Source organism: Capra hircus, chromosome 18 (assembly GCF_001704415.2).
Source record: "Capra hircus breed San Clemente chromosome 18, ASM170441v1, whole genome shotgun sequence".
Taxonomy (NCBI): Eukaryota; Metazoa; Chordata; class Mammalia; order Artiodactyla; family Bovidae; genus Capra; species Capra hircus.
In genome coordinates, this window is record NC_030825.1 from 33,374,432 (window position 1) to 33,397,680 (window position 23,249).

A 23,249-nucleotide genomic window follows, 5' to 3' on the forward strand; every position below is an offset into this window, starting at 1 on the left:
CATCACAGGCATTTTTCACAGACAAGAACTCTGAGTCATAAGAAGGTTAAGCTGCCTCTGTGAACGAGAGCCTGGCTAAATTTCATAGTCTGAGATACTTCTTCCCTGGTAGATGAGCCACAAGATAAGTAGTTGTGGAGGAGCTACAAGTCTAAATTCTTAACCAACAGTAAGCTGTTGTGCACGTGAAACTACTTTGCAGTCATATCAGTATATTTCACAGTCACTTCTTTTTTGCTTTCTCTGAAGAATCCACACATGGGTCTGCTTAATGTTAAGGTATGCATGGAGATCTGGTTGAATTGCAACTGAAGTGGTACTTTTTCTCCTGCTCAGTATTACTGCTGCTGAAGGAAGAAGTAACTTTCTGTGGACTATAATGCACAATTTTTAATACTGTATTATACTTGTATGCTTCAGAGTTCTTAAGAAATTGACAATGTTCATCTGATCTTTGTCTTGGTACTAGGATAGTGTGTGCAATAGACTCTAATACAATGGAACTAGTAACAGAATGAAACTTGAAGTAAAATACGCCCAAACAACCATTCCTCCTTAATTGAGCCATATAATATATTATATATGATATCAGTCTAGTTTAAAGCAAAAGTGTAACTATCAAATAGGTTATTTTTAGAGAAACCTTAAGATAAAGGTAGCATGTGACCATATTCAATATTTCTTAGGAATTTGATTGGTAGAAAAATGACTTCATTTGTAGAAATTTTTATGTTCTTATTTATTAAAATTTGATGCCCAGTAATTTCTTATTAGTGCTCAATACTGTTCTGAGGTTGGGAAAAGTACCAAATCATTGTTTGGAATCTTAATTGAGTATCTGGATTCTAAAAAAGTTTCAAATGTATGAGAGCACAATAATGGACATTCCTCTAAATCCATTATATATATATTTGAGGAATAAATGATCAATTTTATTGGGGTCAGACTAGAAAACTGTGGGTCTTGAGGACCTCTGTGAATTTGTCAGTTTTCTTCTCTATATTCTTTTCAGCCTGCTTCCATAGCCTCATAAGCTGCTTTTTCTGATGATGGATCGTGGCCTTCTCCTTTCTCTTCTCCTCCAGGATGACTGTTACCACCTGGTACTTCCAGCCAACCTCATGAGCTGGGCAGCGTAGGTAGGCAAACTTCTGTGTAGGCTTTAGACACAAAACCTTGAGGTCAGCAGCAATCATCATTTGCTTTTTCTTGTCATAGGGTGGCGGGATCCCAGCAAACATCTTGAGGTGGTCCAGGGCATCCTGGCCTTGCTTGGTCTTGTGGAGCAGCATGTCCACCAAGGCTGGGACTCAGAAGTGGTAGGGGCCACAAGAGGTGTTAGTGTTTATTACTTGTGGAGGAAAGCCAGATACTTCAACTTATTTCTGTAGAAACTGCCAAAATGTTGATGCCCTCACAGCACACAAACACAGCCTTCTCACTGACCTGGAAGAACCACGACGGCCGCCAGGTGGTTCAGGAGGCGATCTCAGCCATCTAGCACCTGTCCTGCTGCTGTCTTTAGCAGTTGCCTAGGCCGAAACCGTTTTTTTAAGTGATTGAAAATATTCTAAAATTTAGGTATGATAAGTTTAAGAATGTGTTCTGCATGTGACTGTCTCCAGCACAAAAGCTGAAATTGTGTGGGTCCAAATAAATTAACTAATATTTAAACTTCATGTATTCCTTTCTGTTTTAAAATGCCACACCTAAACTATTATCCAAAGCCAAAAAAGAGAGTAGTCAAATGAACTGAGAGGAATTATCTGCTTATTTAACTGTTTACGCATATAATTTCATGTGTGGAAAAGCTATTTCTGAACATGTATAGCCATCTTTATCTTTTTTTTTTCATTCAATGGTTACTCATAACTAGCTGAGACATTCTTGAGAATTTCACTTTAGCAATTATGTTTGTGAGGAAATATATTCACCAGGAAAAATGTTATGTTGTTAAAAAACAATTATTGATAGAGTAGTACATGCATGTTAAGTCTCTTCAGCCGTGTCTGACTCTGTGCGGCCCTATGGACTGTTGTCCTCCAGGCTCCTCTGTCCATGGGATCACCATGCAGGAACACTGAAGTGGGTTGTTATGCCCTCCTCCAGGAGATCTTCCCGACCCAGGCATTGAACCCACATCTCTTATGTCTCCTGCATTGGCAGGAGGGTTATTTACGACTAGCACCACCTGGGAAAGCCCATCCATAGAGCAGATAGGAAGTCAAGTAAGTTGTCAGGTACTGAACAAATTCCCACTCAAACCTGACAGTCTCTAACTCCCTTAACTTGGGTAAAGAAGAAAGGGATTGTAAACCTTGAGTAGATACTAAGATCAAGCACACAGGAATATGCATTATATGATTGAATTCTATATGCTAGACAGTCCCTGTCTCCTCTTAGAAACCTCCCATGCAGAATAATATATTCTATTGTGTTTCTCCTCTTACATCATTGCCGTCTCAGATATTTGCCCAGTTTATTAGCATGAAAACTGGGATTCAGTCACTTAATTTATCTTACTGCCTTTTTTGTTTAGTCTTGGCTCTGCGTTAGCTCTTGCTACCGCTAGTTTATTTAACAGGGGAACATGGACTAATCATCAGCATAAGTGATTGCCTTACATAGCCAGGAGATAAAAAGGTTTTAGTCAATACTGATTATTAATTATTTGCAATTGTCATTTAGCCAGAGTAATTCACTGGGCTTTCAATCCCCCTCTTCTAAATATGCATGTGTCAGTGTAAGTATACTTTGAAACACATACTATAACTAACATTATCTATGATAAATATACCCTTCCAGTTTTCAGCAAATATTTTTGGGAAGGGAGCATTGATAAAACAGGATGAGTTAATCATACTGGTTATTATTTGTGCAAGTCCCCCATCTGGTTTGATCAGTTTTCATCTCTCTCCTCACATATCTCTCTTCTTCTATTGACAGTGATTCTAAAATTTTACATGTATATTTGTTAAAATTGTGTGAATATATTTTAAATTTACATTAACAACATTTAAAAGCTTTTTGCTGATTAATATGGTATTAAGATCTATCCTTGATGCTGCTTTGTGAAACTCTAGTACACTTCTCTCTGCAACATTTTTGTTTAAACAGCTACTCAGTTCAGTTCAGTTCAGCTCAGTCGTGTCTGACTCTTTGTGACCCCATGAACTGCAGCACACCAGGCCTCCCTGTCCATCACCAATACCCAGAGTCCATCCAAACCCATGTCCATTGTGTTGGTGATGCCATCCAACCATCTCACCCTGTGTCATCCCGTTCTCCTCCTGCCCTCAACCTTGCCCAGCATCAGGGCCTTTTCAAATGACTCAAATATTCACATCAGGTGGCCAAAATAGTGGAGTTTCAGCTTCAACATCAACCCTTCCAATGAACACCCAGGACCGATCTCCTTTAGGATGGACTGGTTGGATCTCCGTGCAGCCCAATGGACTCTCAGGAGTCTTCTCCAACACCACAGTTCAAAGCATCAATTCCTCGGCTCTCAGCTTTCTTTATAGTCCAACTCTCACATCCATACATGATCACTGGAAAAACCATAGACTTGACTAGATGGACCTTTATTGGCAAAGTAATGTCTCTGCTTTTGATTATGCTATCTAGGTTGGTCATAACTTTCCTTCCAAGGAGTAAGCGTCTTTTAATTTCATGGCTGCAGTCACCATATGCAGTGATTTTGGAGCCCAAAAAAATAAAGTCTGACACTGTTTCCACTGTTTCCACATCTACTTCCCATGAAGTGATGGGACCAGATGCCATGATCTTCATTTTCTGAATGTTGAGCTTTAAGCCAAATTTTTCACTCTCCTCTTTCACTTTCATCAAGAGACTCTTTAGTGCTTCTTCACTTTCTGTCATAAGGGTGGTGTCATCTGCATATCTGAGGTTATTGATAATTCTCCTGGCAATCTTGATTCCAGCTTGTGCTTCCTCCAGCTCAGCATTTCTCATGATGTACTGTGCATATAAGTTAAATAAGCAGGGTGACAATATACAGCCTAAACGTACTACTTTTCCTACTGGGAACCAGTCTCTTTTTCAATGCCCAGTTCTAACTGTTGCTTCCTGACCTGCATACAGGTTTCTCAAGAGGCAGGTCAGGTGGTCTGGTATTGCATCTCTTTCAGAATTTTCCACAGTTTATTGTGATCCACACAGTCAAAGGCTTTGGCATAGTCAATAAAGCAAAAACAGATATTTTTCTGGAACTCTCTTGCTTTTTTGACGATCCAGTGGATGTTGTAAATTTGATCTCTGGTTCCTCTGCCTTTTCTAAAACCAGCTTGAACATCTAGAAATTTACAGTTCATGTATTGCTGAAGCCTGGCTTGGAGAATTTTAAGCATTACTTTACTAGCATGTGAGATGAGTGCAATTGTGCAGTAGTTTGAGCATTCTTTGGCATTGCCTTTCTTTGGGATTAGAATGAAAACTGACCTTTTCCAGTCCTGTGGCCACTACTGAGTTTTCCAAACTTGCTGGCATATTGAGTGTAGCACTTTCACAGCGTCATCTTTCAGGTTTTGAAATAGCTCAACTGGAATTCCATCACCTCCACTAGCTTTGTTCATAGTGATGCTTCCTAAGGCCCACTTGACTTCACATTCCAGGATGTCTGGCTCTAGAGGAGTGATCACACCATCGTGATTATCTTGGTCGTGAAGATCTTTTTTGTACAGTTCTGTGTATTCTTGCCACCTCTTCTTAATATCTTCTGCTTCTGTTAGGCCCCTACCATGTCTGTCCTTTATTGAGCCCATCTTTGCATGAAATGTTCCCTTGGTATCTTTAATTTTCTTGAAGAGATCTCTGGTCTTTCCCATTCTATTGTTTTCCTGTATTTCTTTGCACTGATTGCTGAGGAAGGCTTTCTTATCTCTCCTTGCTATTCTTTGAAATTCTGCATTCAAAGAGGTATATATTTCCTTTTTTCTTTGCTTTTTGCTTCCCTTCTTTACACAGCTATTTGTAAGGCCTTCTCAAACAGCCAGTTTGCTTTTTTGCGTTTCATTTCCATGGGGATGGTCTTCATTCCTGTCTCCTGTACAATGTCATGAACTTCCGTCCATAATTCATCAGGCACTCTGTCTATCAGATCTAGTGTCTTAAATCTATTTCTCATTTCCAGTGTATAGTCATAAGGCTCAAGTGGTTTTTAACTCTGTTACACATATTTTAACATCTATGTGCTAGCTATCCAACTTTGGAGAAATTCTTATTTGAAGTTTTGGAGTACTGAAAACTGTTAAGCCTTTGTAATATCGTGATTCCCAGGTCGCTCAGTAGTAAAGAATCCGCCTGCAATGCAAGAGACATGGGTTCAATCCTTGAGTTTGAAAAATCCCCTGGAGAAGGAAATGGCAACCCACTCCAGTATTTTTGCCCGGGAAATCTCATGGACAGAGGAGCTTGAGAGCTACAGTCCGTGGGGTAGCAAAAGAGTTGGACACAACTTAGTAACTAAACAACAACACTATTTTGATTGAGTCAAGATTGAGAACTAACAGTAGTTAGTTACAATTATACATAAATCCTTGTATCTTAATCCATAGTTTTTTATGTTACAGTGCCTTAACAATCCAATTGAACCAGCTTTCTTTAATATTATTAGCATCCACCAAATGCTTATTTTCTAAACATTAAACTTGGTCATACTTTCTACCCAACCTTATATTAGTTACTCTTTTCTCACCTTGAAACTTTACCTCATTTGCTTCTTTCCTCTTCTTGCCTCCTCAGTGCCTGAGACATAGACTTGGATGCAAGCATTTTTTTTTTTCCCCCAATGTTATCTCAGAAAGGAGGGAATAGAGAGACTGAGAATGATCAGTTGAAGGAAAAAAGTGATTAAAGAATGCATCCTTGAACAGTTTATCATCATGAAAAATGGGACATTATCCTATTATTGACCCTGTATGAAACCATGTAAAATGTCCCACCTAATCACTTCTTTAGAGGATCAGAATATGAGGCAATTATCCAATAACTCCTGTAGCTTACTGGTTATGGGTTACCTCTAGAGATGTTAGGTAAGTTTTCCTCTTCACACACTGTCAGGCTGTGCCTGTGCCATTAGACAAGCAGTTGTCTGACATTGAAGAAAACATAAAAGTCTCCATTGAGTCTCTTGAGATGAGATACTGGGAGTTTTAAAATGCTGTCCCTCATAGCTGTGGTGGAACTAGGTAAGCTAAGGAATGTGTTGTGAAACTCAAGAAGTATCTGCCTTCAACAGGTTTCTCTTCTTCCGATCCTACTCTTTGCTTTTTCTTTTCTTCCTGCCTAAATAAAAAATATGATCCAGGTAAGTGTATAGATCAAATAATGGGCAAGATCCAATTACCTGCCACTAATGGGATCATGGTATAATAGGAAAGGCAGAGCAAACCATTTTAATCTGAACTGGTAGTTGAGAATATATGCAAACAGGATCACTGAAAACATTGCATCTATGTAACCTTGGGAGAATCACAGCGCCTTGAAAGGACTTGCCTCTGAGATGTAACTTCAGTAGTGCTTACGAGAAAACCTATGTCAAAAAACTAGTTGTTTCATCATGCATGTATACATTCTTTTCTTTTTATATGCCTGAAAAAAAATTCCACTCTTGACCTTATGGCTCTATATGTTTCTACATTCTCATTCTGTAAAATTTAACTTTTTTAAATTTATGTAATTATTTGATTAATGTTTGGCTCCCATAATAGACTAGGACCACTAGAAAAGAGATTGTATCTGTTTTCACTTACCTTTCTTGAATTTCAAGCCCTGACCTAGTGCCTGACACACAGATACATAAACAAAGAAAGCAAAGTTAAAATGAAAGAACCAAGAATTCTATGGTTCAGTCTTCCTTTTACTGTAAATTTGCTCTGTGACCTTCGGAAGGTCACTTGGTATTATAGGTATCAGTGTTCACATTTGGTCACTAGACTTAGTGGTCTAAAATGGATCCTCTAACCCAATCTTCTATGACTCAAATAATGTGAAGGCAAATTTGGCATTTCAATAAATTGATGATAGCCATTCTTTACTGATGCATCTGTCTTAGAAAAGAAGTGACCATCTTATGTTTACATGGCAATAGTAAACATAGTAAATATATGTGACCATAACTCACCTCTACATAATTTCAAATCTCTTTCACTCCTACCCTCCACATATACTATACTTCTATACAGTAAGTCCTCTACATATACACCTTCAAGTTGTGAACTTTCAAAGATGCATACATGCATTCCATCAGCATCAAGTTGCCCTGTCTCTTATTGCTAACAATCCTTAGCTCTACAATCACCCACCTCCTCTCTCTCCTCCAGGCATTAACTCTTTTTGCCGTTCACTTGATGCCAGCACCTGTATGCCAGCTGGTGTACTGTGCTACTGTACTTTTCAAGGTATTGTACTGTAAGATTAAAAATATTCTCTTTATTTTTGTGTTTATTTATGTATTATTTGTGTGAAAACTATTTTCAACCTATTATTTGCTAGTTTAAATGGTACACTATAGTACTTTATAGCCAATTGTGTTAGCTGGGTACCTGGGCTAACTTTGTTGGACTTACAAACAAATCAGACTTACAAATGTGCTCTTAGAATGGTACTCATTTGTATGTGGGGGATTTAATGTATATATGCATGCTCAGTGGCTTCAGTCATATCCAACTGTTTGTGACCCTATGGCCTATAGCCTGCCAGGCTCCTCTGTCCATGAGATTGTCCAGGCAAGACTAATGAAGGGTTGCCATGTCCTCCTCCAGAGGATCTTCCCTACGCCAGGATCAAACATGTGTCTCCTGCAACTTCTGCATTGCTGGCAGATCCTCTAGCACTGAGAAACTTTTTTTTTTTTGGAAGGTCAGAACAGCATGAATATGAGCACACTTCCATTAAAAAAACAAAAGGTATCAGTCTTAGAGTCCCAAGCCTCCACCAAGTGGATACCTAATCAGAATATATTTAGAGCCAGTGTATCTTTTGTTCTTTATATTTAAAAAAAACTACATTAAAAAAAAAGATATTGGATTGCCATATTAAATATAAATCAGTAATGCCAGAGTTGAGATATAATGTCTGGTCAACTCCTCTTTGTTTGGCTGAGCCGTGGAGCCCCAGATCCACGTCAGCATCCTCTAGGAAAGTTAGAGAAAAAACAGACTTTCTGATAAATTCACTTCCAAATAAAATCCTCAGCAGTAGAAAGTGACAAGATACTTATCAGAAGAGCCTTCCTTCATGAATTCAGGCCTCTGGCTCCTCTACTGTATATCCATTCACATAGAAAAAGAGGCCACACATCCACAATGAATGTATATTAGCATATAGAGAAGGAAGGACATATCCATACAGTGTGTGAATTCACAACTAAAGAAGAAAGAACACTCTGACAAAAAACATCTAGTGAGCTAAACATATGGCTTCAAACTTTCTGAGTTGTCAGCAGAATGTCCCATAGTGAAAATTGTGTCAGCCTTTCCCCCTAGAAATCACTCCATAAAAATTTAACTCTGTACCATTTCAAATTCATCTGAGGAAAAGATAGATAAAGTACCCTTAAATCAAAGAGATTTATGTATTCCAATAAAACTGCAAGATTTTGTTTTGATAGGAATAATGCAAGAACCAACAAATTAAATGCTCTTGAGGAATGATTATGACTATAGGAGTTATTTTGTTTTTATCAGGATTGAATAGCTGTAACTTGTCTCTTACAGTTGTACAGATTGCTGTGGTATTGATAAGTGGCTTATGAGAAATGGTGTTGAATTGGAGAAAAGTTTAATTTACTTTTAATTTCATAAATCTGACTTTACATCTTGAGTTGTAGTTATTTATTATTTACCAGCCATGATACAAAGTAACCTGCCTTCAGGGACAGGGACATCAATAATGCCCCTTACGAAGATCACTGTCATTGGAAGGAATGGCATACATTCCACTCGGATGTCAGTGATGAGTAAATTTGAAAATTGCCTCTGACCTCTCAGGGAGTTTCAGCTTTTACACACTTATGCTTCCTGAGGGTCTTTCTCTGCACTTGGCATTCACTAAAGTGCCACAGAGGCAGAATGGACTGATCAAGTGATCTGGAGGCCAGTCAAGATAAATTAAATGCTTAATTTATATACCAGGCATTGCAGACAGACTAATTACAAAGAGACAGTTTGATAAAGTAATGTAAGACTCTGCACATATTAGTCAGAGCTTGCTTCCATGAAATTATTGCTGATATATTTGCTCTGCGCTTTGAGATTTTGTATGCACAATTGTGCAGTGAGCACTATGAAACACATTCTATAAATATATTAAAACTGTGCTATCTGCCAAACTTTTCTAATTTTATGCTGCCCACAAGAGAGGATTTTCCTTTGCTTTGTAACTTTTTTCTTAATATTCACTGAGATGGATGTGAAATAGTTGAGCAAGATGTCTAAAGATATAGTAGCTGAGGAAGATGATGAGAATAAAATCATAATACGATAGAATCAATCACTAAAAAGTGGGGAAATAGGCCTCTTGAAAAATAATGCTAGAATTAAAGTTCTTTTCTCATGTCTTAAAAATTCAGAGACTATACTAGATTTTGGGTTCCCCACAATGCTCAGTGGTAAGGAATCGCCAGACAATGCATAAGATGCACATTTAATCCCTGGGTCACAAAGATTCCCTGGAGAAGGAAATGGCAACCCACTCCAGTATTCTTGCGTGGGAAATTCCATGAACAAAGGAGCCCGGTGGGCTGCAGTCCATGGCTTTGCAGAGTCAGATATGACTTAGGGTCTAAAGAACAACAACACTAGTGTTTAGAGAAACAGAGTGCAAAACAACAGTTATAGAGAAGAAGTTTTGGGAGGCTACTGGTGTTATATTGCAAAAACACAGGAATAAAGAAGACTGTATTCCAGACCTTTCTGTTTGTGTACAGTGGCTAATAGAGGCAACCAATAGTTCATGTTCTTGGAAAAACTTTAAGCATTGTAATTGAAATGTAAGCTTAAATTAGTTGCCTAAGGGGAGATGAGGAATTGAGGTCACAACACGAATGAGTGACTTCACTTTCACTTTTTACTTTCATGCATTGGAGAAAGAAATGGCAGCCCACTCCAGTGTTCTTGCCTGGAGAATCCCAGGGATGGGGGAGCCTGGTGCACTGCCATCTGTGGGGTTGCACAGAGTCGGACACGACTGAAGTGACTTATCAGCAACTTAAATACTGGTGATAGCAAACAGCCTCTTCCAACAGCACAAGAGAAGACTCTACACATGGACATCACCAGATGGTCAACACTGATATCAGACTAATTATATTCCTTGCAGCCAAAGATGGAGAAGCTCTATACAGTCAGCAAAAACAAGACTAGGAGGTGACTGTGACTCAGATCATGAACTCCTTATTGCTAAATTCAATTTCTTAAATTGAAGAAAGTAGGGAAAACCACTAGACCATTCAGATATGACCTAAATCAAATCCCTTAGGATTATACAGTGGAAGTGATAAACAGATTTAAAGGACTAGATCTGATAGAGTGCCTGATGAACTATGGACAGAGGTTCATGTGAAGGAGACAAGGTCAAGACCATTCCCAAGGAAAAGAAGTGCAAAAAAGCAAACTGGCTGTCTGAGAAGGCCTTAAAATAGCTGTGAAAAGAATAGAAGCAAAAGGCAAAGGAGAAAAGGAAAGATATACCCATCTGAATGCAGAGTTCCAAAGAATAACAAGAAGAGATAAGAAAGCCTTCCTCAGTGATCAGTGCAAAGAAATACAGGAAAACAATAGAATGGGAAAGATTAGGGATCTCTTCAAGAAAATTAGAGATACCAAGGGAACATTTCATGGAAAGATGGGTTCAATAACAAACAGAAAAGATACGGAACTAACAGAAGCAGAAGATATTAAGAAGAGGTGGCAAGAATACACAGAAGAACTGTACAAAAAAGATCTTCATGACATAGATAATCACAATGGTGTGATCACTCACCTAGAGCCAGACATCCTGGAATGTGAAGTCAAGTGGGCCTTAGGAAGCATCACTATGAACAAAGCTAGTGGAGGTGATGGAATCCCAGTTGAGCTATTTCAAATCCCAAACGATGATGCTGTGAAGTGCTGCACTCAATATGCCAGCAAGTTTAGAAAACTCAGCAGAGGCCACAGGATTAGAAAAGATCAGATTTCATCCAGTCCCAAAGAAAGGCAATGCCAGAGAATGCTCAGGCTACCACACAATTGTACTCATCTCACACACTAGTAAACTAATGCTCAAAATTCTCCAAGCCAGGCTTCAGCAGTATGTGACCCATGAACTTCCAGATGATCAAGCTGATTTTAGAAAAGGTAGAAGAACCAGAGATCAAATTGCCAACATCAACTGGATCATCAAAAAAGCAAGAGAGTTCCAGAAAAAAACATCTATTTCTGCTTTATTGACTGTACCAAAGCCTTTGACTGTGTGGATCACAATAAACTGTTGAAAATTCTGAGAGTGATGGGAATATCAGACCACTTGACCTACCTCTTGAGAAACCTGTATGCAGATCAGGAAACAACAGTTAGAACTGGACATGAAACAACAAACTGGTTCCAAATAGGAAAAGGAGTACGTCAAGGCTGCATATTGTCACCCAGCTTATTTAACTTATATGCAGAGTACATCATGAGAAACGCTGTACTGGAAGAAACACAAGCTGGAATCAAGATTGCCAGGAGAAATATCAATAACCTCAGATATGCAGATGACACCACCCTATGGCAGAAAGCAAAGAAAAACTAAAGAGCCTCTTGAAGAAAGTGAAAGAGGAGAGTGAAAAAGTTGGCTTAAAGCTCAACATTCAGAAAACGAAGATCATGGCATCTGGTCCCATCACTTCATGGGAAATAGATGGGGAAACAGTGGAAACAGTGACAGATTTTTTTTTTTTTTTTGCTCCAAAATCACTGCAGATGGTGACTGCAGCCATGAAATTAAAAGATGCTTACTCCTCGGAAGAAAAGTTATGACCAACCTAGATAGCATATTAAAAAGCAGAGACCTTACTTTTCCAACAAAGGTCCGTCTAGTCAAGGCTGTGTTTTTTCCAGTAGTCATGTATGAATGTGAGAGTTGGACTATAAAGAATGCTGAGCACTGAAGCACTGATGCTTTTAAACTGTGGTGTTGGAGAAGACTCTTGAGAGTCCCTTGGACTGCAAGGAGATCCAACCAGTCTATCATAAAGGAGATTAGTTCTGAGTATTCATTGGAAGGACTGATGTTGAAGCTGAAACTCCAAAACTTTAGCCACCTGATGTGAAAAGCTGACTCATTTGAAAAGACTCTGATGCTGGGAAAGATTAAAGGTAGGAGAAGAAGGGGACAACAGAGGATGAGATAGTTGGATGGCATGACTGACTCAATGGACATGAGTTGTAGTGCACTCCAGGAGTTGGTGATGGACAGGGAGGCCTGGCATGATGCAGTTCATGGGGTCCCAAAGAGTCAGACACTACTGAGTGACTAAACTGAACAGAACTGATCTTAAATACCGACTTTAAAAAATGCCACTCTAAAATCAATGGTGTGAGACACGGTATACTTGGGGGAGAGAAGAGTATCAGGTTGTTAAAGAGAAGTTCAAAGGTCTACACAGAGAACAGAAAGAGATTTTGTAATTACAGGTGGTTATATAATGTTTTTAAAAATTCCTTGGTATGGGATGGTACCATCAGAATCACAGTGGGTATTAGTGTTAACATTGTGAACTGAACGAAATCTCTTGATTTATTTCTAGAGAAAAATATTTAAAATGAACCAACAAAACATGTCCAGAAGGTCATTGTAGTCAATGCACTAGGGACAGAATTTCTCAATTAGATACCCACTGCCTATAGCCAAAAGGAAAGTAAACCTAAATGAAATTACTCAGATTGTCCCGTAGGTTTTGCTGCACATGTTGTGGCTACTTCAAGTGAATGGTACCTGACATCTAGTATCTAAGTCATTGTATACATTTGCTCCTTAGGTTTTAAAAGATACTTCCATGCCTGCCTGAACCTCTTAGAGTAAGAACCTTATTCTTTTTTAACTTTGAGTTGAAGGCTGCCTTGAGGCTCCATAGAAGTTTTGAAGTTAAACGTCTCAAAGCAGTTTTCTCTAGAATTTCAGAAGAAAATTCAAATTAACAGTGTGCAATTTCTCAGGGTGGAGAATGCATTAAATCCCTGAACATTCAAATTAAGCTCTGAAAACTTCCTGTTCATTCTATGATTTGCCTTTATAAGATTCTGGAGTATCTGATATCTCCTCCTCGCTGTGTAAACTGATCAAGAAAATAATTATGTCCACAAACAAGTGATTTTATGTCCCTGGACCCTGTGACATTTGCATACCAATGAAGTTTCCTTGACAATGTGTCATGTGTTCAAGTCTCTCCTTCCTCCAGGACTTGTATCAGCATAAACCCTCTTTGAAAACAACAACAAAGTCCTACATTTAAATTCCTCTCTGGGTCAGAGGCCACTGATTACAAGTACATGCTGGGAGGTATATAGTCTTCTCAATAAAAATAAAAGATCAGTAGGGTTAAGAGTCAGACATTCCTGGTTCAAATCCCAGTACTGTATTTTGAACAATATAATCGTAGACATATTATTTTTTAAATGTCAGATTTTCATTTTGTTAAATCATTTCCTTTTTTGGTAAAATGGCAATGATAATACTTACATCATCGGACTATAAGGGAAACTAAATGACATAGTATATGCAAAATATTTAATAATATGTTTGATACATAATTAGAATTCAGCAAGTTTACAGATTCTATATACTTCTCACCAAAACTATTTTTTCCAGGAACATATATGGTTTATATTTAAAATAAAATAGAGAGTGGGTTCTCTACCATCTCAAATGTATAATGTTCTTGTTTACACAAGAGTTTTCCATTTCTGTTTATCAGAACAGCTAGAGATGGTATTCCTGAGATATTTTACCTTGCATTTGACACAATCTTTAACTTAATAATATCATCTTTGTCTTTATGTCCAAGACATTCTCTCCATCCATGTAAAACTCAGGTAGGACACATAAACTTCCCTTCCCTTGCTTCTTTATCTAAAGAAGGTGGTAGCAAGATTTGTCCCCCAGTACTACTATTCTATGACTTTTAGTTACTAAACTTAAAAATGCCTTAGTTTTTCAAATAAAAATTAACTTTAATATGCTGTTTTGTCTACTAAAGTATTTTTATCCTTAATGTGTTTCCAAGTTGACTCTCTAGCCTAATGACATAGAAATGACTAATTCCTCTGGAATAAGAAAGCAATCAGTAGATTAAATACTCCTCTGCCTGTATTCCAAGCTCAAAATTGCTTGTTGGATGTAAGAATTGAATGATGGTATGATTAAAATCTACAGTACATTTATTCATTCATTCAAAATTCATATGAGTGCCTATTATGTGCCAGATACTATGGTGATGCTAATAAATATGTATATATAATATATATGTACACACATATATACATGTGTGGTATATATATAATTATATGTTTATATATATATCTTTATAGTTCATAAAGTGCTTTTGATTATCTCATTTAATATTTATAATAATTCAATGGGGAAGGAAAATGATCCCCAATTTTAAGATAAAGAAGCTAATTATAGGAGAGGTCAAGTAATTTTCCTAGCATTCTATAATTAAGTAATAGACAAAAATTGAATGTAATCTGTTAACATTTTATGTTGTTTCTGATTAAATTACACTTATTTTAGGACCTTGGTTTATTTATATGTTTGTCGAATAAACTACGTAGTCAGAAGAACCTAGCTCAGTGCATGTATATTTCCACAAGTAAACTTTAAGATAAATAATCTGCTATTTTCTCTGTCAGCCTTAGACACACTGTACTTCTGGCTGGTGAGCTAATGCATAGTAAATCCATGTGGTATGCAGAATTGGAGGTCCTATGGAAATACTTGTTTCTTTTTAGCTAATATGTAATGAGTTTAGATTGTCTGACTAATGAAGCATAGAATGCACTGTTTCTCTCTAAATGGTGCTATTTCAACACTCAGCCTGGAACTCTATCAGAAATGCAAATTTAGACACAGAGCTGTCTATGCATCTGCTTGGTTGCATAGCCTCTGTGAATGTTTTTTCATTCTTTCTTTTGGAAAACCTGAAGATTTGAGAATCAAAAAAAAATGGTCAAGATCACATATTAATAAATGATGGACTGGGACTCAAATTTATTTCTTCTTGGCTTCTTAATCATCACTCCTCTCCCATATAGTGATCTCATTGATTATCATCTCATTACAGAGAAGAGGGAACTTTCTTCATCTCTGATGCCTCAGTGCCAGGTGTACAGTCAATGCCTAATAAATAGGTGTTGACTTGTCTGTATGAATGGACTTTTCTTTCTAGCATCATATACTGGTATACTATTATATTGCCTGGAGCCAGAGCTTTTGAACTGGATGAATTTGTGATGGTTGTCATGTCATGCTACACTGGATGGACTTTAAAAGCCTGTTTATAGCAGACTAATCCAGTGAGTGATCGTTCTATGCTTAAAACTGTCTCACTGAACTCACAGCATCTGATGCAGCCTATTCCATTTTCTGGTGTACCTGCACCCACATGCATACACACATGCCTAAAGGGTGTTGTTTTTAATATTATGAATTGAAATCTGTCCCTTAAAATTTAACTTCTTTTTCCTAAATCTTATGTTGGAAGAAACATGCAGTTTAATCATTACAATATATCTCTCTCTCCTATATTGAAGTATTTTCAAGTTGTAATCCTTTAAATACAGGGCCAGAGAGGTACTTTTTTTTTTTCTAAAAATATCTTCCTTTTACCCTCATGAGCACAAGTAACATCAAGACCAAGGACTAATCTACTGTACACTGTCTCCCATGAAATTTAAATTTAAATGGAAAAAAAAAAGGATGATTAACTAAAGACATGAATAATGAAATAATGCATTATATAATTGCTAATAAACATTGGTAAATATTTAAAGGTACAATTACCTATGATTTTTCTCATCCAAAAGAATATTACCATGGATACAATTTTCTGTACTTAGAAATTTATTACAATACTATTCATTATAGAACTTATCTTTTAAAATTTGAAAGATTTTCTCTATAAATATATTCTATTATATATTAATTTCAAATATTTATTTAGTTTATTATATATATATATATATATGGGCATCCTCAGTGACTCAGCAGTAAAGAATCTGCCTGCAGTGAGGAGACACGGGTTCGATTCCTGGTTTGGGAAGATTCCCTCAAGGAGGGCAAAACAACTCACTCCAGTATTCTTGCCTGGAGCTGTGTTTGAAAGTGAAAGTGAAAGTCACTCAGTCCTATCTGGCTCTTTTTTGAGCCCATGGACTATACAGTGCATGGAGTTCTCTAGGCCACAATATTGGACTGGGTAGCCTTTCCCTTCTCCAGGGAATCTTCCCAACCCAGGAATTGAACCAAGTTCTTACTCACTGCAGGCAGATTCTTTACCAGCTGAGCCATAAGGGAAGCCCAAGAATACTGGAGTGGGTAGCCCATCCCTCTCCAGTGGAACTTGCTAGTTTTAGCAGACATTTGGTCCTGTCCAAAAAGATCCATAGAGACATATGTTCCATACCAAAAGGTCCTTGGTTGTTTGTCCTATCCAAAACTACTTGGCATGAACCAAATGTGCTCATATACTTTTTGGATAGGGCCCAATTTCAACTACCTTTTGGTGTGAACTGAATTTTTTATTGATCAGGTGTCTTATGGACCAAATGTCTGTGGATATTTTGGCCATGACCAAATGTCCTTCAAAGTAAAGCCATACCAAACTTATTGGTCATCCCTTGAATGAAGTAAGCCAAGTATACCTTATTTAGTTTTGACTTTTCTTAGTTTTTTTTTTTTTTTTTTTTTTTTTACTTAGAGTCATTATAAACTAAAAATTTCACACATCAGCTCTTATACCTACCGGTTTATTTTCTAATTTACTAGTTGGTATGAATCTGTTGAGAACATTTTAACACTTTTGAGATCTTTGAGCATATGCTCTGTAAAATTGTAATATTATTACCTCTCTGATTAATTCTGTTATTTTCACACAGAATATTTTCTCTAGTCTAAATGCAAGTATATTATGAATTAAAATTATTAACTATTATTATTAGGATTAATCATTTTCATCATAGCTTGAGTAATGGATGAGTCTGATTCTCTACTGGAAACAAAAAGATTGAGAAGAGGTTTTTTAAATTACTTTTTTTTTTAAGTACATTTCATTTGTGAGATCAGTACTATTGTTTCTACTTTCAAATAAGTGAACACAGAGAGGATAGCAAATTTTATTAAGGCTATATAGATTATATATAAATGACACCACCAGAATTTGAATTTGAACTTCACTGTATTAAAATCCATCCTATCAATCATTACTCTGTACTTCCGCTCTCACGTCTCTTTGGAAGTGAGGCCAAGAGTCTCACACTGCCCTGCACAGGCTTATCCTCTCTTATGTGGGCTCCGCACATCATATTTCTTTCTTCTTCCACAGCCTGTTCCCAAGCAAATAGGGAAGCATTCTCCCATGCTCCATCTGGAGACTCAAACTCACTCTACATTTTTGTTCTCTCTTTTTCACTCATTTTTATATTATCTGTCCCACATTTACCACTATGGCTCATATACATTAGCTGTTGAGAAACATACAGGTAGGATAAACATATTCTTCAGATATATTTTTATTATCTGTTGATCTTCAAATTATCTATTTTAAATAAATTCTGAAGATATTTTAAATTATGACCTGAAACCTGTGAGAACAGCTCCTCAGTTCTGAATAACTGAAAGAAAAAAAAAAAAAGCACCCTGTTTCTCTCTCTGTTGCTTTATTTCTATCTCTGCATGCCCATATATCTATATTTTGCCATCAAACTCATAGAGTTCAAAAGCAACACTGGCTCCCAGTGAATGTTCCCATAGCAATATTAGCAAACTTTCATTGCTGCTGGCTCAGTGCTTATTTGAATGGGCCAGCAGGACCATTTCCTCTTATGTTACAGGTTTCAGTGCACAGCAGAGAACAAGTAAGGCTGCATGGGCACTTATCTGAGTGCCTCTTCACAGAGGTTACCTAAGGAAACAAGAAATTGGGAACCAGATACATGTCTCTTTTACAGCTTCAAAGGAAGACCTTTATGCTTATTGGAAGAATTTTTATTTTTAATTGCCAAGGACAAGAATCTGGCAGAATCAAATTAAAAAAGGAAAATTAAATGCTGTCACCAATCAGGACTTTCTAAGGTGGCACCACATCAGAACATTGTCAGTGCCAGTTCTGTGCCAGGGGAAGAATTACCAGAACACATTACTAAATGTTCCCTGGAGACCACAGAGGTTGTTAAGGCAGGCAGGCAGGCAGACCTGTATGTATATCTGGGTTTTGCCTTTTAGTGCTGTTTTAGTCTGGACTCTACTGAAAGCAGACACTGAGAGAGGATTTAAGAAAAGGAGATTCTAGGAAGTACCAGTAGGGGAGTGAGCAAGAGACACTGGGAAGCATAAAGATTCAACTAAGCATGCATTATACAATAGATTAGAGTTATGTGCAAATGTAACTCATTTCATTTTCATGGGGAAACCAAGAGACAGTGAGGATCATGCTTTACTGTTCTCCACCAGAAGGGCAAAAAAGCTAGATTTATGCTTCCAACGTCCATCTGTTATTGTCTGAGTCATATTCCTGAGACTATTAACACCCTGGCACTTCTGGTCTAACCAATGAACAGATGAGCAAAAGCTCAAAGGTGGGGAGTTGCTTTGGGATCCCATGTCGTATAAATATGGGTGAGGTTCCTACAGTGCCTGCTCTACTAGGTTGGTGACATAACTTCTCTCACTTTCATCTGTAAAAAAAAAGGGCACAATCGTCAGAATTTCACAGTATTTTCAAAGGTGAGTTGGCATTGCATGAGTAAGATGCTTAACACAGTATCTAATGTAAAAGGGCGCAAACGGAAAAATATGCCTGTTTCACTTTTAAAAGATAGTTGACAAAAGATATGTTTAAATCTATTTAGGAAACTCTGAAAAAGTTTAAAGGCAGTCAGTTCTCTGAACCACATGATTAAACTTTGTGCAAAATAATATTTGAAGTGCTTTTATCTAGGGAAAGAAGTGCTCTATTTGCAGGTAGGTTTAGGTATAGGGGTGAATTATGAGTCCACTTACTAAGTAGTAAATGTGTATTAACTCTTGGGAAAGAAAAGGTCAAGTAGAAGGAGGGAGGAAGTGAATTAATTACAAAGCGTCTTGCTAAGTAATTGTAAGAACTTAAGAAAAGGCTAAAAGAATTATGCTGCCAGATGCTGAATGTGGCCATGTCTGTGTTGAGCAAGTAGGCCAATTTACTTAACCAAGGGTAGAAATAAAGGATACAAAAAAAGAAGAGAGAGCCAGAAACAATGAAATCATTAGCTGTCTCTCGGTGCATTTATCTAGCAGAATTATTTGTTCCTTGTAGATCTGCTCTCTGTAGGCACCTATGTGTGTACTGCTTATGTTTCAGTTATCAACAATATGTTAAAAAGAACTCTTCCTTGGATTCCATGGCTGTGTACCTTTCATGTATAGCAAAAAAACAAAATACACATTATAAAAGCAAACCCCAATCCAAAATAAAATAACTTTAAGTGGACTAGAGTATTTTGTTTGATATAACTAGGTAAATTAAATGTTCTTCTAGCACTATTTCCCAGCTACTGTCCATGGGATAGCAGAGAGTTGGACCTGACTGAGTGAGTAACACACACACACACACACATACACACACACACACAGGACTATTTCAAACTCAAAATTTAATGTGAGGCTCATCTGAGGTTTGAAATTTGGTAGCATAGTTTTCCATGTGAAACATACAAAAAGATGCAGAGACCTGAGTTCAAATTATGGCTGTGTCCTTTAACACACATTAGACAGTAACATAACCTCTGTAAGCCTCTTTTCCAGGATTACATGGTACGAGTCATAAATATTACCTTGGATGAAAGATGCCTTTGCCATTCCACTTGAGCACAATCCAGCTCTTCCTGGTGCTTATAGCATCATAACTCAGAGATAATTCATTTGATCAATGCACGTGTAGGATTTTTCATAGTTCAACGCATGACATATGACATAGTTTTCATACATGGGCTATGCTCAACAAATTACTATGTGGTACAAATTTATAGATTTATAAATTGTATACTACCAGCTATATTATGTATATAGTCATTTATTTACAGTATTTATCAATAAACCATCATATATAGGACTCTGTTCAGGGACCACAGAAAAAATGCAGTTAAGATGTAGCCATAGTCCAAAAGTTGATTTTTTTATTAAGAAATATGTTTATAAAATAAACTATATAATGAATTATAACAGGAAGAATGCAGTTGGAAATGTTTGAAGGAAAAATATAAAGAATTAATGACTATGATATCTAGAGTTGACTCTATTGGTATCAGTAGCATATATCAAGATAAAAACCAGAATCTGGAGCCACAGTCTTTGCATTTGAACTCCAGTTCTGCCAGTTATTATCATTATTACTTTGGGCAAGTCAGTTAACTTCTATATGCTTAAAGTTTCTTCATGTTTAAAAAGAGATTCTTACGTGGAGTGCATTTTTCTTTAATACAGGGCAAGCAATTAGTACAGTGTATGGAATGTGGCAAAGGCTAATTTAGTGTTTACCTTTACTGAAAGTGAAAGTGAAGTTGCTCAGTCATGTCTGACTGTTTGCCACCCCGTGGACTGTAGCCCACCAGGCTCCTCCGTCCGTGGGATTCTCCAGGCAAGAATACTGGAGTGGGTTGCCATTTCCTTCTCCAGGGGATCTTCCTGACCCAGGGATCAAACCCAGGTCTCCCGCATTGGAGGCAGATACTTTAACCCCTGAGCCACCAGGGAAGCCCTAATCATTATTATTTACTTAATTTTGGATTAAGTGCTTTAACACACCACCTAATCCTATAAGTATAATCCTATGAAGGAAGACTGTTGTCATCTCCACTTTATGGATGAGTATACTTGGTTTAAGACATTATTTTAACTTGTCTAATTTTAGACAGATAATATATAGCTTCAGAGTGTGAGATGGTTGGATGGCATCTCTAATGCAATGAACATGAACTTGGGCAAACTTTTGGAGATGGTGACGGACAGGGAGGCCTGGTGTGCTGTAATTCAGGGGAGTCACAAAGAGTCAGACATGAATAATTGGGCGACTGACCAACAACAACAATATATAGTTGAGACAAGTTTTCTTTTATTTGATCCCATTTCAAGCTTCTAACCATATTGCTCTTTGAAAAAGTAAGCAAAGCAAGGAGTAAAGCCAGAATAATGTTTTTGCTGGAAATTTAGACTTGGACAAATAAAATACATGGTTTTGAAAAAAGGGTTAATAATCTTATAACTGTATCCAAAAAACAGTAGATGGGGCTCATAATCCATTTAGAAGATCTTTAAATGTTTGGGTGGTTGATAATGTAATCAAAGTTACATTAATAGTTAAGTTTTATGCATTATTTAAGAAAGTTAGAAAAAAATAACCCCTCTTTTTAAAATGACTTATTACTTTCCCCTATGTAATACTGAAATACATACTTAAAGTACATACATACTTATGAAATACATACATAAACCAAGTATCTCTCCCCCTGTTGTTTTTTTTTAATCAACTCAAGAATATGAATAATTTAAGTTCCTGAAATCAAGGGATGACTCAGGATCTGACAAGCAGTGGGATCTGACAAGCAGTCTCTGAATTCTAAGCAATCGCCTGTGAAAGTTCAGAAAAGCAAATTGGCTGATTCCAGTTAGGTAGAACTAGAAAGATGATCATTGAAGATCAGTTTTACCTTGAGGCTATGAAAGAATGCACAAACTACAATTCTTCTATAACAAGTGCTTCATTGAAAGTAGATTTAAAATACCTTTGCCCAGTATCTTTTATTTTACTTCCTTCAAATCTCTTTATTCTGTTGGTGGCCATCCACTCAGTTACCTGTTCCAGAAATAAGATATTAAACATATTCAGCAGTAAGCAATAAAAATATTCAGACTAGCCCATCTTATAGAAAATACATAATCAGTGACTGAAGATGGGTTAATGGGACCTCTTGAATCTTGAATTGGAATTTGCCTTATATACAGCAATTAACATGTTTGAAAACTGGAATTAATAAATAATCATAGAAAGTTCAGCTTCAATCACCATTACAAATGTTTGTATTTATTTTTTTGCAGAACAATTGACATCTGATTAGCATGTTAAGAGCTGCTTGTGTTTAGATATTAATCAGACATCTTTTAAAAATGTTAGAGTTGTTTATTTAGGTAAGCTTGGTATAAGCATAATTGTAATTAACTTATACCACTTCAGGACTTACCTCTCATGTAACTGCTGGAGCCATAACCATAAATGTCTTGTTTATTCATTTATTCATTCATTTAATAAAATGGTGTATCAGAAACCAATTACTTCTTAAAATACAGGAAAATTATTCCAGCCCCTCTGGAAGGATGTTTGTCCATATCTTTATTACTTCAGAATTTGAAAAGAAAAAGTTTGGTGGGAGAGGTTTTGTAAACAAAACTGGCCATGCCTATAAAGCTTCTTCCAACTTTTAATACTCTTATAATACTTTGAACACAGTTTATTAGCTTTTAATACAATGTGTTGTAATACTTTAAATAAGTTGACTCCCTTACACTGTGAAATTTCAAACAATTATATTGAAATCTATTCCGGTTTGTATCCCCATTTCATAACATGATACCTGGAAAATAATAGGCATCAATAAAATCTATTAAAAAGAGTGAATTACCTACTGGTATGATCTATTGTTAAGAATGTGTATTTTAAGTCTCTTGGAAAATCCAAACTTTAGCATTAGACAGACCTGGAATGAGAAGCATGGCACAGCTCTGCTCTAACACAAAGGGGAACTTTATGCAACATCAGACTCTCATCTTTGAAACAGGAATTAAAGAATAGTGGTAAATATAGGCTGGAGAAGGGCATGGCAACCCACTCCAGTATTCATGCCTGGAGAATCCCATGGAGAGAGAACCCTGGTAGTCTTCACTCCATAGGGTCGCATAGGGTTGGACACGACTGAAGTGACTTAGCACGCAGTGAGTATAGAATAGTAGTATCAGTT

The 23,249-nt window shown here is 37.0% G+C and overlaps 1 pseudogene; it reads right to left on the reverse strand.

The window, feature by feature from the left end:
* LOC102172927 lies at nucleotides 942-22,524 on the reverse strand (annotated as a pseudogene).